This window comes from Capsicum annuum, chromosome 10 (genome assembly GCF_002878395.1).
Source record: "Capsicum annuum cultivar UCD-10X-F1 chromosome 10, UCD10Xv1.1, whole genome shotgun sequence".
Classification (NCBI taxonomy): Eukaryota; Viridiplantae; Streptophyta; class Magnoliopsida; order Solanales; family Solanaceae; genus Capsicum; species Capsicum annuum.
Genome location: NC_061120.1, coordinates 194895090 through 194911678, shown reverse-complemented (window position 1 = coordinate 194911678; position 16589 = coordinate 194895090). Strand labels below are relative to the sequence as shown.

The following is a 16589-nucleotide window of genomic DNA, read 5'->3' as shown; positions in this document are numbered from 1 at the left end:
ATATAGTAGTCCTATACTTCTTGAACACACTATCTGATACATCAGATACGAACTTACTCATCTTGGACCTAGAGTCGGCCACCATAGTTAGAGCATACCTCGCCAACTGAGTGAACTTGAGCGAGTACGCCTTCACACTCATATTACCCTGGTTTAAATTTATGAACTCCTAAACCTTTGTTTACCTTAACTCTAGTGGAAAGAACCTATCTAAGAAAGTCATTGCAAACTCTTCCCACTTTATAGGCCCTACCTCAACACCTCTATCCTCCTTCCACTACTTAAATCAAGTGTGAGATACTCCCTACAACTGGTATGCAGCCAAGTCTGCACTCTTATTAGAAGTGACATCCATGATGTCAGTCACTTTCTGCACCCCATCCAGGAACTCTTACGGATCCTCCTCAGACTTGGATCTAGAAAACAAAAGGGGATTAATTCGAGTGAAGTCTCGAATCCTGACTGCAACTATATTCAACATTGGATTGGATAGATCCATAGCCTGTTGTTTATTTTGAGCAACCACTGAATGAGCCAAAACTGTGAAAGCAACCCTGAACTTAGTGTAAGGAACATGGTCGTTTAGGGGATCTTCCTGAACAGGTGGTGGTGCAGGTTGACCCCTCATCTTTTATTCCATTGTTTCTTCTGGGAGTCATTGTCTGTAAGCAGAATAAAGGATGATTTAGAAAGAGAAATTCAGTAGAGCTCATGATCTTTCACACGACATAAACGCTGAAAGAAGAGAGACTTTCCTAATAATATGTCATAGCCTTTTCTTCATAAGAGTGGTGCGCTTTACACCCATGGACAAGACTCTACTCAATGTGGATTTCAGACAATGTAAGATACTTTAAAACCTTAGGATCTAATACCAAGTTTTTACACAAACCGACGCTATCCTTTGGTAGCAACAACGGTGCTTAAGGCCACAAGTGACACCATGCTAAACCATGGTCTGGTACCTACTATGAGCAATTAATGAAAATAAAATAACATGTACGGAAAATAAACCAATGAGGTACTATTAATATGAGTATTAAAATATATAAAATGACATACCTGAAATATCTGATAAATACTAGAAACTATGACTGTCTGTCTGAAATAACTAATGAAAACTAAAAACCGCATAGCTATCTAACTATCTGATAGCCTATAAGAATCATAAGGAATTGATGGGATAGACCCCCAACTAATTCCAACTAACTGAACATAAATAGATACTAAAATAATGGTAAAACACGTTATGTCATCGATGGAAGAGGACTCACCACTACTGCTAGAAGGTGTTGCTAGACTGTCTAAGTACGGTCGGGAATCCGAGCATGTGAACCTATGTTATAAGACAACTTAGCACAACTAAAAAGTATGGGATTAGTACTTTGAATATACTTGTATGTGAGGTAAGAACTAACTAAAATACATGTGGCAACTGAATAAGGATGCATGGACATGTATAACTAAGAATGCAAGACCAAGTAAAGCATGTACTAAAAAGATTTGAATAACATGAATAATCCATAAAACGGACTGAATAATCACTGAAATATGATTACTTAGTCAAGGAAACCTGTACTGAAATAAACTGAATACTGACTGAAACTGTGAGAGCTATCATGTAACTGACAAACCCCAATCTAAGTAAATCAGGGTCCAACCTGTAATCCAAATTGAAAGGTTGTTAGTACCTTGCCATGGGTACTAATATATGGTTGTGTGGATCCACTAAACTAGTATCCCGAAATACTATGGAGTCACTCTCTACTGGCAGGTGCTACTATGAGATATGTGTCAACCCTAAATTGGAAGGATGACATCTCAAACCTATGCTGGCTACGTGGTTTCAGAACTTAGGGATTGCTACTAAGTGTCACACCCTCTACTTGTAAGTGAGCCTCATTCTTGGGCTTACTCGGTGCTAAATCTTACACCCAACTAAACTAACACTGGTACTGACTTAAGTTCAACTAAACATAAGAACTGATAGTTCTCAACATAATCATAACATCTGAGTACATATTAAGATTCATGGTTTAACTGGCTTATTACTTGCAAGGTCTGAACCATAAGTAAACACATAGGTATCGGGTGTTCATAACCCACTAGCACTAAATGATTACAAACTTTGATAACAACGACAAGACAGTGATATAAAATCATAGTTCAAGGACCCAAAACATAATATATTCATTAAACTGATAAGTTTTAGGAGTTGGAACATGGGAATGATTCGACCATGGCAAAGTAATATACACACTTGGATTAATGCATGAAATGGATAATTTAATATGGAATCAATTTAAGTATACATAGTAACTTGAAATTTAAATCATTACATAACCTAATTTATATGGGATCACATGAGGACATAAATTGAATTCAATTACTAAGGAAAAGTATGGATTAAACTCATCTTGAACATGTAAGATTTCATAATAAAGGAAGAGTTCATACTTTAATAAAGAGAGGGTTTTTGGGCTCAATGGATGAAATGATCCCATTGATGAATACCCCACATACCTTAAAGTTCTTGGCTTGGTGAAGTAAACTTGACCTTTGAGAATTGGGAGATGATCTTAAGAAGAAACCCTAATCTTATTCTTGAGAATGGAAGTAGGGATTTTGTGTTGTTTAATTGATGGAATAAAGAGGAAAAGTAATACCCCTTGGGGTTAAATGTCGTGAGTTAGGAAGTATATGGGGAGAAAAGACAAAAAAAAACCCTTAGAAACTATCTGTAAGTCATTTGGAAGTCGTTTCGACGTGGTTGGGTACGACTCGTATGTTCTAGGTATGGGTCGTACCTTGATTCGTCACCAGGAACCCAAATTTTAACCCCTACTGTTATGGGTACGACTCCTTCTGATGACTCGTATGTTCTGCGTACGGGTCGTTATTGGGAGTCATACCCTACTGGCAGTTTTGAACGTGCTTCACTAATTTGGCTATAACTTTTCACCCCGATATCGGATTAAGGCAAAATTGGTATCGTTGGAAAGCTAGTTTAATTATATATCTATTGGTAGGTTTTTAGATCATAAATTCCCCATAAAACAAAAGTTATGTTCGTTTGAAGATGACTATAGTGTTATATATTTAATCACTAAGGGATGTTTCTACTTGTTCATTAGCTGGGAGCTATTTGAGGACTTAATATATGTCCAAGTAACTTATAAAGCTATCAAAACATGAGGTTTGGTTCTTGGATCCTTCACTGATCAGAATACGAGTCATATCTTATGACTCATAACAAGTCATACGATTACCACTCATCCTCTCGTAACTTAGATAGAACTCATCTCACCTTCGACTAACTTGGTTACGACTTACCATGTTTGTATGATCACCTTACGACTTCCAAGGTTTAAGTAGTACCTTAAACAAAATATCACCCATCACACACTGTCATGGGTACGAGTTGAACATACGACTCGTATAATGTCCATACGACTCAAAGGCATGAGTCGTATATTGCACAGTGACTTCAAAACATGCAGTATTACAAACACCCACAAGCACAAATCAAAAAATCAACAAACAATTATATAGGTAGTTAAATGCCAAAAAAAAAAAAAAATCCTCACATGCAAAAAAATAAAATCTAAAACAAATCCCAGAAAAAACTTCTGCAGTTCAGAACATAAAAATTCCAAATCTAAATAATCAAAATAAATGAAAAAAACTTTTGGGAGATATGAAGATAAACACAAAAAAATGCAAATATAAAAATAAAAAAACAGATTTGAGAATTCAAAACTTAATATGATTTATTTTTTGATAAAAAATGGAAGATTTATAGGGTTTATGCAAAATTATTATATTAATTAAGGAATTCAAATCCAGAAATCAAAGAATGATTATGGGAAAAATTTATCTTTATTTATTTATTTATTTTGGTTTTGCGGGTTTGTGTGGAAAGGCAATATGATAAGTTGATTTTTTTTTTCAGATTTGAATATATAATTTAATAATTAAAAATAATAATAACTTTTAAAATTTGAAGAAAAAATAACCTAGTTTTTTTCAATAACCTAAATTGGAGCCATCAACTAAGTTGAATATGCACTTAGTAGAGCCTATTTGAAGGTAGTGCTACAAGGATTTTTAAATTCTAGGGCTCAAAATCGAGACAACCTAGATATCCTATGTTATTTTTCCATGTGGCAACTTGATGAGTTTTTTTTTTCATTTTTGCATACATAATTAATTCTTGAGAAAATAAAAATTTTGAAAAATTGAAAGAAAACACCTAGTTTTTTCGGTACTTGAATTGGGGTCCGCCGACTAATTCAGATTTATATTGGTTGGAGTTTATTGGGGATAGCACCACTCCCTACCAGAAAATTTTCATATCCAAGACTTAGAATCGAGAAAAAGTACCCCAAGCTTTTTTGGTGCCTGCATTGGAGTCCGCTGACTATTTTAAATTTGCAGCAGTTTAGAGCTCATTTGGAATTCCCTACCAAATTTTTTTCTTATCCAAGATATAGAATTGAGATAACCAAATTTTTAAAATCTAACACCCGCAAACCTCTCAATATTAGTAGTCTAATTTATTTTTATTTTCTTGTCTATTATAGTAATTAATTATTAATACGCTTATATTCGCAATAAATTTTTGTAGTTCTGAAAATTAACTGCAAGCAAAAATAAGATAAACAAAAAGAGTAATTTTATTTAAATTAATCTTGTGAGTAAAATTTTGTAACGCTCTTGATTCTTCTCTCCTAAACTTAGAAGCGATTCGACGGTCTTCAGTAGCGTATTTCTCAATTGTTGGATGATTTGGACTCTTAGAGAAGAATTTTAATCTTTGGGAATGTTGGAAAATGTTTTCTCACTTTAGAATAATCTCTGGGAAGAACTCCGTTGATTTCTCCTTGCAAGAACTTGATAATCAATGTCGATGTTGCCAATGCTTGTCCAAGTCCTTTTTCCGAATGTCCTTAGAATGTTATGTTACCCGCTATTTATAGTTGTAAAGAGTAGGCCTGGTTGCTTGTGATTGGCCGAAATATGTCACTTTGACGCGATGACTTTTGATAGGTTCTTGAATTTGAATGAGATTTTCACATCATTTGTACACGAGGCTTCATCTCGTTGGTCTTGGATTTGACTGGGATGCCATGTCACTTGACACATGGCATGAGTTTGAGCTTCAAGGTGAGATGGACATTGATGAGAAATAAATTGGGCTTATTATTTCTAAAGTCCAAAATAATTTTAGACCCAATAAAATATGGATCAAATTCAATTTTATATGAATTTGATTCAATAAATTTTATGTGTCTACAGATGCCCCCTACTTCAAGGCTCATCGAGGTGTTTGATTTGTCGGACCTTTTATTGATGATATTTGAAGTATTCATGAAGCCCTTTTTGTGTGTGTGTGTACGTAATTAAATCCTCGCAAAAATATTTGAATTTAAGAAGAATAAAATATAACCGAACTCTTCAACTGTGCCTCAATCTCTACATTGATGTGCTAAATCCAACCAATTAATACACACCGAAGGCTCCCCCTTTTTTGCAAGACTTGAGCATTTTGTCAAAATCTGACTCCTCAAAGTCATGATAATCCAGTTAGAATAACGTGAATCCCTTCATTATGAGTATAAATTCTGTTTAAAACTAAATATATCCAAACCAAGTAGGATCCTGGCATTAGTCTTATATCGAATTTTAATAGGATTGAATAATGATACTATCGCACTTCAAAAAGGATTAGGAATTTGACTTATTTTGGATACTTGGACATCCCAGTTCTTCTGGAAGACCACTTGTTGAACAAATTCCTTTTTGAAATCAAACTGAAGCCCTTCAGAGTTTATAAAATGACATCACCACCCCCATTAAGTCATTGTAATTCAGCTTGAACCACAATACAACTCGTGTTCTTCTTCTTATTTTTTCTCTCTTTCACAATTGGGTTTTCAGGAAGCTTGAGGCGTATGTGGGAGAAAATTCATAATGCATCGTGGGGGTTTCTAAATCACGAACATCTTACAGTGTTGGAAAATAGACTCGTGAGGATACATTCTACGCAAAACCCACACTCATGTTTGTCCAAGTATCCTTCCAAAATTAGACTTTCAGTTCTGTTTCATCACTTTTTGTTTGTTTTGTGCAGACTCACGAAAATTATTATATCTTGACTTAGGAGCATCAAAATTAGAAGTCATTTTTTGCATTGAAAAATAGACTCGTAGAGCTACATCTCATGTTGGAATCACAATAAGATTGCACCGAAATTATCTGAGATATTTCCCCAAAACCGATCATCTAGTCTTGGTTCGCTAGTTTTATCAACTTGCGCAGCGTCATAATAAATTCTATATCTCGACGCAGGGGTATTGAAATCAGGTGACGTTTCTTGAATTAAAAACTAGACTCGTAGAGATACGTCTCAGTCAGGAATCACAATCAGATTGCATCCAAATCATCTCAAATATTTCCCCAAAACCGATCTTTTAATCTTAGTTCGCTAGTTTTTCAACTTTGCGTAGCGTTACGATAAATTCCATATCTCAATTTAGGAGTATCAGAATCAGGTGCCATTTTTTTTGTTGGAAAGTAGACTCGTATATATACAACATACATAAAAACCACACTCAACCCCTTTATATATTTATACATATACGTCTTCAAATTCATCTTAATTCGGAATCTGATGGCCTATTTTGTAACTTTGAGCGGCTATGATAGAAAATTCATAACTTGGTGTAGGATCTTTTGAAACATGAGCCGGCTTTTTTTTTTTTGCAGAGAAGTATCTAAGATCTACCACATATGTAAAAATAAGGGTGAACACCTATACAGATTTACACTAATATATTGTCGAAATTCGCTTTGCGTTGCTGGTTTCTTCACCTTTGCATGTCCGTGGTAAACTTAGTGAAGGAACGTCTATCCTCATGTGATATCTATGTCAATTCAAAGTGTTATTGTCGTGATAAACAAGTGACATACACTTTTTTTTTATTTTCTTAACTCATATGACTAAACTTAGATTAAAAATACTCTAAGCTGCCTACGTACCTTGGGAGGATCAAGTCATAACGTAGTTCAGGAATGATGAGTTAATTTATCTTTTTAAATTTCTTTTTTTTCTTTTTTGGAGAGCCATTCACAGTTTAGACTCATCCGGGCCAGGAGTGACATACAGTTTAAGCTCGTGCCTTAAGGAGTGTTCTGGAGAAAAATTCTTGTAATGTAACTTTTCTCCCAACCCTTTGTAATGAAATATTATTACACTTCAGTTTGATATTTATTGCCCCCATTGGTTGAAGAAAATTTGCACTTTATCTTGTGTCGACTTTTGAAAGTTGGAGTTTAGAAGTCACTTGACATTTTTTCTTTTACGAGCGATCAATGTCCAAGTGTTACCCTTGTTGCTATTGGAGAAGACATTTGACATTGACTTGGTTGTTCTTTTCTTTAGGGCGGGAACATCAATTGAGTCAAAGCTCCCAAATTTTAGCATGATGATTCCTTCACCTTTTGGTGATGCCACAGAGCACGTGGATTGTAGAACTTTTGAAATTAAATCTTTTTATGGTCCAATTTGATGATAACATGATTTGCATCAACTATGTCGCCATTATAAATGATGATATTTTCTTCTCGCATTAACACCATGATCGTTTCCTTCAAGATGAAGCATTTTATGGTGTGATGACTAACAATGCGGTAAAATTTGCAGTACTTAGGATCATCAACTTTGTTTGATTCTTTAGGTTGTTTTGACTTAAGGACTTTAATGGCTTCTTTGGATAGAAACTCATCAAGAATCCCAGGAACGTCAGAGTCGAGAAAGGATATACCCTTGTCTTGTGTAGGCCTTCGTAAAACTCATTGTTGTCGTCATAGATTCCCTAATTTTATGTTTTGCCGAGTCTTTGAATTTCGTGACTTCTTTCCTAGGATAAAACACAAGTGACATTATTCTATGAATTACAATACTTAGCTCTATATCATGAGTATGCATAGCTAATTCTTCAAAAGTTTGAGGCTTAATTCCTTGGAGGATATACGCAAGGTCCCAATGCATTCCTTGAATGCAAACTTCAATTGCAAAAGTTTAAGAAAGTTGATGCTTGCTATCGAAGCTTAATGTTCGCTAGTGATTTATGTAGTCCACTGCAGGCTCATCTTTACTTTGTCTTGTGTTTGTCAATTTCATCATGCTGATCGTACAATAGGTGCTGTAGAAACGATTTATGAATTGAATTTCTAGTTGATCCCAACAATCAATTGATTCAGAATTCAAGTCCGTATACCAATCAAAGACATTGCCTTTCAAAGAGCAAATAAACTGTTTGACAAAAAGATCACCATGTGTGCCAACACTGCTACAAGTTTCAACAAAAATGAGTGATGTGTTGCCTTGGATTTCCCTTCCCATCAAATTATTGAAACTTTGTCGGTTGATATCTAATTGGCATCGGTAAGCCCCTGATTTACTTAGAATACGAATTTGAGTATTCTATGAAACTTTGTCATGTACTACCATATTATGCCTTGATGGTGTTTGTAATCATACCTTGCAGTTGTTGAACTGTTAGAGTGGCGACTGAAGCGGATCAACCAGTGCACTAATTGTCACTTGACTTGATGAGAGATTCACCATCAATTTTTTCTTGCGGTGTTAGATTATAATTTGACTCTCCAGGATTGTAGAGATCTAACTTACTCATAAGTCGGGTAATTTGATGATCTCTCTCATCTACGAACTTCTTCAAGGCTTCAATGGTTTGCTACATCATTTCAAACTTCTCATCCATGTTAACTACATCAACAATGAAGGTGTTGACTTTCGTTGAAGTTGGAGAATTCATTAAGTCCTCAGATTCTCCAAAGTTACAGACAATTTCAGACAGTTTACCTGATAACATATATGCAAAGTTGCCCCAGGGGTTCTAGTTACCGCCGAAATTTGAGATTTTCTCCTTTTTGTCATTTTCAAAAAGTGAAGTATTAGGATCCATCCAAAGAACAAGCATTGATATTTCGTCGACTGATGGGGCCAACAAACTTGATCTCACTAGATGTGGCAGTAGTAGACTTCTTGCTCAAAATGTCATTAATTTTTCAGAAGTCCATTGCAGTAGTTGAATTTGTGATTTTTCAATTTGTAGTAGAAAGAGATGAAAAGCAGACTGGTCCCACTGGACGTGCCAAAATTTGTTTGCAACAAATTTTTGTAGTGCTGAAATTTAACTACAAGCAAAAATAAAATAAATAAAAAGAGTAATTTTATTTAAATGAATCTTGTGAGTACAATTCCGTAACTCTCTTAATTCTTGTCTCCTAAACTTGAACTGATATAAGGGCCTTCAGTAGCGTGTTTCTCAAATTGTTGGATGATTTGGGCTTATGGAGATGTATTTCAATCGTTGTGAATATCGGAAAATGTTTTGTCACTTTGGAATAATCTCCGAGAAGAACTCCGTTGATTTCTCCTTGCAAGAACTTGATAGTTAATATCGATGTTGCCAATGTTTGTCCAAGTCCTCTTTCCGAATGTCTTTAGAATGTTATGTTACCCCCTATTTATAGTTGTAGGGAGTAGGCCTGGTTGCTTGTGATTGCCGAAATATATCACTTTGACACTTGACAACTTTTGACTGGTTCTTGAATCTGAATGAGATTTCCACATCATTTGTACACGTGGCATTGTCTTGTCGGTCTTGGATTTGACTGGAATGCCACGTCACTTGACACGTGGCATGAGTTTGGGCTTCAAGGTGAGATGGACCTTAATGAGGAATAAAATGAGCTTATTATTTTTTAAGCCCAAAATAATTTTAGACCCAATAAAATACGAATCAAATTCAAATTTTATATGAATTTGATCCAATAAATTTTACGTATGTACAACTTATAACATTAAATTTTGAAATTTTATACAATTATTATATATAAAAATTACTTAGAAGCTTGATTTTTTGAAAAAAAAGATATGAAGTTTAAAAGTTCAAGAGATGTTGATACTTCATTAATTAAAAATTAATTTTTAATATATATATAAGTAGCAGAAAATAGTAGAGGAAGAATTCATGTGTTATTGTGGGGTGTAGACTAAATCACGAAAAAGATTACTTTTTTCACTCTTTTCATGAAAATTGGGCTCAGATGTGTTCTACGACTAGGCAAAAGAGAATCCAGCCACCCCATGGATGCAAACAAACACTGATTGTAGGGGAGAGAGAAGCCTCAATCACAGGGCGTACATAGTGTTGCCATGCCAAGATCTGGGTTGGGTCATTCCATGCCAGAATTGGTTAGCCTAGAATCAGAAACACCATCATCACTGCCTCTTTATGTAACTTCTATCAACACAGTAACCCATACACACAAAAAAAAAAACAAGACTGTCCTAGTTTAAAAAATGCAGTCCAGTGTATTAAGATCCTACTATACACGAGTTCCGGAGAAGGACCGAACCACAAGGGTCTATTGGTTTTCCGACCCGACAAGAATCACCATCCAAGAGAAAGAAATAAGTTGTGGAGGGCTCAGATTTGCTGTTTTAGAACAATGCAAAAGAGGAGTAACACCGCCATGGCTCCGGACACCAATTTGCTATTCAAAGCCATAAACGGGTCGCCTTGCCAATATATGGGACGTGTCATTCTCGATGCTGTGATTGAACATAGTCCAGAAAGGAAAGAAGAAATCATCACAACCCCTTTACAACATCATTATCACCAGTAGTACAAAGAACTTTCAATCTTTTTTCCTTTCTGTTTATTTCAAAGGACTGTTGGATTATTTGGTTATCAATGGTGAAACTAGTGTCTGCAGCCATATTATGGAACTAGCAAGCATATAGACTATTCAGGGACAGAACAATAGGTTCTCTGATCATGTGGCATATGCATTTTGTGGATGTATGTTTTCACATATCAATCTATCAGTATTGCGTCTCAACATCAGTATATGTCACCAAACTCTTGTGTATGTATAGATCAACATTTTCTATTACTTATAGTTTTAACACATTTGCTTAAAGAAACTGTACTTTTGTTGTTGTTCTCTTTTGTCATCAAATTCAATTTACTTTTTATCTTTATTACTTTTTAGATACTTTTAGTTACAGAATTCAGACTTCCAGGTAGCTTAATTGCAGCCACAGAAGACACAAATTCGACAATAACAACAAATAATTTACTCAAAGTATCACGTGTAAATGGATAAAGGGGTTGGACAAGAATAGTACCACTCTTCGTTGGTGGGTAGCGAAACTCATCGAACCTCCGGTGTGCAGCGAGCACCTGTTTCAGAGGCTCGATTTGCCTTTCCTCATTCCCTCTCCGCCTTAAATTCAGGAGTATCCCATAATATCAAGAACTGAGTCCACACTTCATCATTCAACCAACCAGGTTTGATCAATTTCCTCCGGGCCTCATACAAGTGTTCTTTGACCCGTAGAGCTGCTTTCAATCAAAAAATGCGGTCTATTTCATTATCATGACAATCACTCCATGAACACTTTGTCTGCAAAATAATTTAATATAAAGTCAAAAAATGAGTTGATGGATACAATGGAAAAACTATCTCTAGGCAATGAGATTCATAGCTTATAAAACTACTTATACCATAAATTGTTTCCACATGACAATTCTAATTTTCCATGGAATCTCTAACCAACTATTCCAGTTTAATTGCTTCTATAACCATATGCCCGGCGGCATATGCTGGAATGAACCTGCAATAAGATTATATTAAACCATCATCTTAGCTTTTAAAAATTAAGGAAAACTTAAGTGTTACTTACCCGTAACGATAAGGGACGATTCGTAGCCTCCCAACATTGTCATATTCTACTACCTCTTTAAATTACAAATTCTGAGAAGCAGATGTTGTAGCATTAGGCATTGTAGCACTATCTATGGATGGCAATGTTGGTGTGTTAGGACCTCCAACTCTCAATCCAGAAAGGTTTGGTATGGATGATGTCGAAGGCACAAATGAAGAGCTACTATGCAAACTATTTTGGGATGAAGAGGTGTGCAACTGGTCAGACGGTGGAGGCATGAAAAATGCATTTGGTAGTGAAATAGTGCATCTAGGAGGGGGAGGAATATTTGTAGTAGCTGGTTGAAGAATTGTGGTAACAGGTGGTGGTGGTGGTAGTGTATATTGACCTGTAGGAAGATTATCAGTTCCTTTCTTATTTTTCTTACGTCATTAACATTACCTTTTGATGTCATTTATTTTCTTTACTAGCCACCTGTAAAAGAACGGACAATCAAATTTAAGAATAGTCATGTTTGTTACAAGGTAGGCAGATATATGCTTTAAACAATTAGGGCGGGAGTTCTATGAAATAGAAGGACAAGGTAGGCTGTCAATTGCTATTTCTGTAAGTTAGAAGGTAACAAGTACATCTTTTGAGAGATCAAAAAGCACAATCATCACAACAGAATTTACAATAGACATGAGCCACATACTGATCTTGGCAGATGAAAGTTTGCTCCAGATATACCATTACTAGTCAAGATGCATGCAATACATTTGTAAATGGCCTAGAAACTGTTCTCCTTTGTCTAAATTTGTGGGACTTGCACCCAGGAATCAAAAGATACGGTTCATATGGCGCATTTAGAAAGAAGAAAGAAACAACTAGAATTAAGAGCAAAGAGCTATCTCTTTAAATCTTTTGCAACAGCATGTTGCTCGATAAGGCTGCCAAGAGTTTTCTCTAGTCAGAGAATGAGGGTAGGAACATGTATATAGACCTTACCCCTACAAGGTAGAGAGAAGGTTTCCAGTAGACCTTAGTAAAAACAATCAAAACAATTTGAACTTTAAGCAGAAGTGCAGATTTAACTCCCAAAATTCAAAACCCATGAATCTCAGCAAATACGAGCTTCTACCTTATCAATGAGTCAATCAGAAGCTATCTTATCCAAATCAATAATCAGTTCAGCTGAAGCAAAATTTACCATCTTGTGTAATTAAAGGATAACCAGAGGCAATTAAACTAACAAACCAATCCCATCCACCTTCAACAGAATAAATACTGCCTTAACCATTGCTGCTATATTGGTTGAACCCATATAGGTAACTAGATCAGGCTTTCCAACCACATCCACATTCCTAAAAGCCTGAATTACTGGCACAGATTTCACCAGCATCCAAAGCTTCCACCTATCTTCTTTATCGCCATCAACACCAATGTGCAACAAGAACCTATTCCTAAAGCTAACAAAAATCTCAACCTTTTCACTATCTTCCCCTCCACCTGAAATGTAGTATGCTAAAGCAGCGGGATAGCCCAGCCCATGATTTACGGGGTGGCATGCCTCCTCTGTGATGAAAATGTATAATAGGATAAGCTAAATCCCAAACTGGAAGACAAGAATACGAGAAATGATACAAAGGCTACATAAACAAATGCATATAGCCATTTCGTTTCGGCTCCCATCTTAAGCTCTCAGCATGGAAAAAAATGGAAAATTTTCAGAATCTTTCAAAATTCTGATCTGGTTTTGGATTCTTTTGTGAAAAAATTGATTTCTTAGTAACAATGTGTTTTAGAATCTTTAACTTAAGATGGGTCCTTTCAAGATCTTTCATATAGTGAAACAGAAGTCTCATTAACTTACTCAAAATCAAGATTTTTACCTCAAAATGGGAAATGTTTAGAATTGTCCAAAAAACTATTAAAAGCTGATTAGGTCTGCCTGGAAAATGTCTAAAGAGTATGGATTTCTTCAGTGTAGAACACGATTGGCAAGTTCACACAGACAAAAAAATGAAGCATTAGAAACTAGGTTGAACATTAGAAGAAGGGAAGCTTCAGAATTTCAAATACACAAAGCAAGATTATTTTCTTATATTGGCATGTTAACAACAGCATGTAGTTGTCAAGATAATTACTGAACTCTATTCTATAAAATGATACAAAAGAGTTAAACACTTGGACACAACCAGAAGATAACCACACAGTCACAATTTAGACAATATATACACAAGACAAATAAAAACTCAATTCTTTTAAACAAAACAGACATCGCATCCACCTGAGATAAGTTAATACAACTGCGGATGTATCTTGCAGAAATTAAAACTGACAAAACTTGTCATTAATCTACAACTTCCAACAATAGAAGGTACAACACATGAAGCAAACACTCATCTGGCCCAGACACGAAAGCCGCTCTACAGCTAACGCTACAATGCAATATCTTGTACAACTAGAACTGCAGAATGTACAACACATTAAGCACATACTCATCCGGCCAGACGAAAGCTGCTCTAGAGTTTAGTACCCTATTTTATCTATTTTTAAGCCAGACGAAAGCTGCTCTAGAGTTTAGTACCCTATTTTATCTATTTTTAAGCATTTGGGAGTGGAAAGAATCAATTACAAGAAAGAATGTATTTGGTTGAGAGTAAGGTCATAGACTAAAATTAAATAACAACAAAAGATGATTTACTATTACAATAAAATTAAAGATAAATTGATAACAGATGACCCATCCATTGCAACAGATGAGTAATCTATTGGAAATTACCAAGTAGATAAAGACATCTATTGCAACAGATAGATTGATCGTCTGTCGTAACAAATTAGTAATATATTGAAAATGACTAAAAAGATAAACACATCTGTCGCAACAGATTAGTCATTTATTGCAACATATTAGTAATCTGTTGGAAATGACCAAAAAATAAAGACATTTGTTACAACAGATTACCAATCTGTTGCAACATATGTTTATATCTATTTGATAATTTTCAACAGATGACTCATATGTTGCAACAGGTTAAATCTGTTGCAATAGGTTATACACTTAAATGATCGTGTAATTAATATGAGAATAATTAAAATCATCATTGAACTTATCAATTCGTCTTTAATTTTAGTTAAATCAATGTAGCTTATTACTAATAATGTCTTAATTTGAATCATTTCAAATAAACTTGGTCAATTAACACTTTACTCAAGACGAATATACTTAGATGATCATGTAATTACTATGAGATTAATTGAAATCGTAATTAAAATTATTAATTCATCTTTAATTTTAATTAAATCAATTTGGTTATTACTAATAATTGCTTAATTTTAATTATTTCAAATAAAATTGGTCAATTGATTATTCTATTTAAGACTAAACACTTAGTTGATCATGTAATTACTATAAAATATTTGAAATTGTAAGTGAACTTACTAATTCATCTTTAATTTTATTTAAATCAATATAGTTATTTCTAATTATGGCTGGTTTGAATTATTTTAGATAAAATTGGTCAATTGATCACTCTACTCAGGACGAACACACTTAATTGATCATGTAATTACCATGAGATTAATTGAAACTATAATTGAACTTATTAATTCATGTTTAATTCTAGTTAAATCAATTTAGTTATTACTAATATAATGACTTAATATGAATCAATAGATGACTAGCATATTGCAAAAGATGAGTAATCTGTTGAAAATGACCAAATAGATAAAGACATCTGTTGCAACAGATTAGTCCTCTATTGCAACAAATTAGTAATTTGTTGGAAATGACAAACAGATAAAGTCATATGTTGCAACAGATTGGTCATCTATTGAAAATGACCAACATATAAAGACATTTGTTACAACAGATGACTAATCTATTGCAATATATGTGTATATATATATTTGATAATTTTCAACAGATGACGCATCTGTTGTAACAGGTTAAATCTATTGCAATAGGTTATACACTTAAATGATTATGTAATTACTATGAGATTAATTGAAATTGTAATTATTCAATCAATTTAGCTATTACTAATAATGGCTTAGTTTGAATCATTTCAAATAAAATTAGTCAATTGATCACTCTACTCAGAACGAACACACTAAGATGATCATGTAATTAATATGAGAATAATTGAAATCATAATTGAATTTATCAATTCATCTTTAATTTTAGTTAAATCAATGTAGTTATTACTAATAATGTCTTAATTTGAATTATTTCAAATAAAATTGGTCAATTAACACTTTACTCCAGACGAATATACTTAGATATCATGTAATTATAATGAAATAAATTGAAATTATAATTAAAATTATCAATTCATCTTTAATTTTAGTTAAATTAATTTAATTATTACTAATAATTTCTTAATTTTAATTATTTCAACTAAAATTGATCAATTGATCATTCTACTTAAGACTAAACACTTAGTTGATCATGTAATTAGTATAAAATTAATTAAAATTGTAAGTGAACTTACTAATTCATTTTTAATTTTAGTTAAATCGATATAGTTATTTCTAATTATGGGGTTTGAATCATTTCAAATAAAATTGGACAATTGATCACTTTACTCAGGACGAACACACTTAGTTGATCACGTAATTACCATGAGATTAATTAAATCTGTAATTGAACTTATTAATTCATGTGTAAATCTAGTTAAATCAATTTAATTATTACTAATATAATGGCTTAATATGAATCAATAAATGACTAACATGTTGCAAAAGATTACTAATTCATCTTTAATTTTAGTTAAATCAATATAGTTATTTCTAATTATGGCTTGGTTTGAATCATTTCAAATAAAATTTGTCAATTGATCAC

General features: G+C 33.9%; 1 long non-coding RNA gene across 2 annotated transcripts; it reads right to left on the bottom strand.

Annotated features, from left to right (window-relative positions):
• Positions 1-10178: 10178 nt before the first annotated feature.
• LOC107843490 lies at positions 10179-14443 on the bottom strand. Of its 2 annotated transcripts, XR_007046004.1 has the most exons (5): positions 14034-14363; positions 11783-12238; positions 11604-11713; positions 11225-11502; positions 10179-10645 (listed from the first exon to the last, which is right to left on the bottom strand). It is a non-coding gene; the product is annotated as an uncharacterized LOC107843490 (long non-coding RNA). The 2 variants fall into 2 exon arrangements; XR_001666404.2 differs by having other exon boundaries at positions 10179-11502; positions 14034-14443.
• Between the last annotated feature and the right edge of the window lie 2146 nt (positions 14444-16589).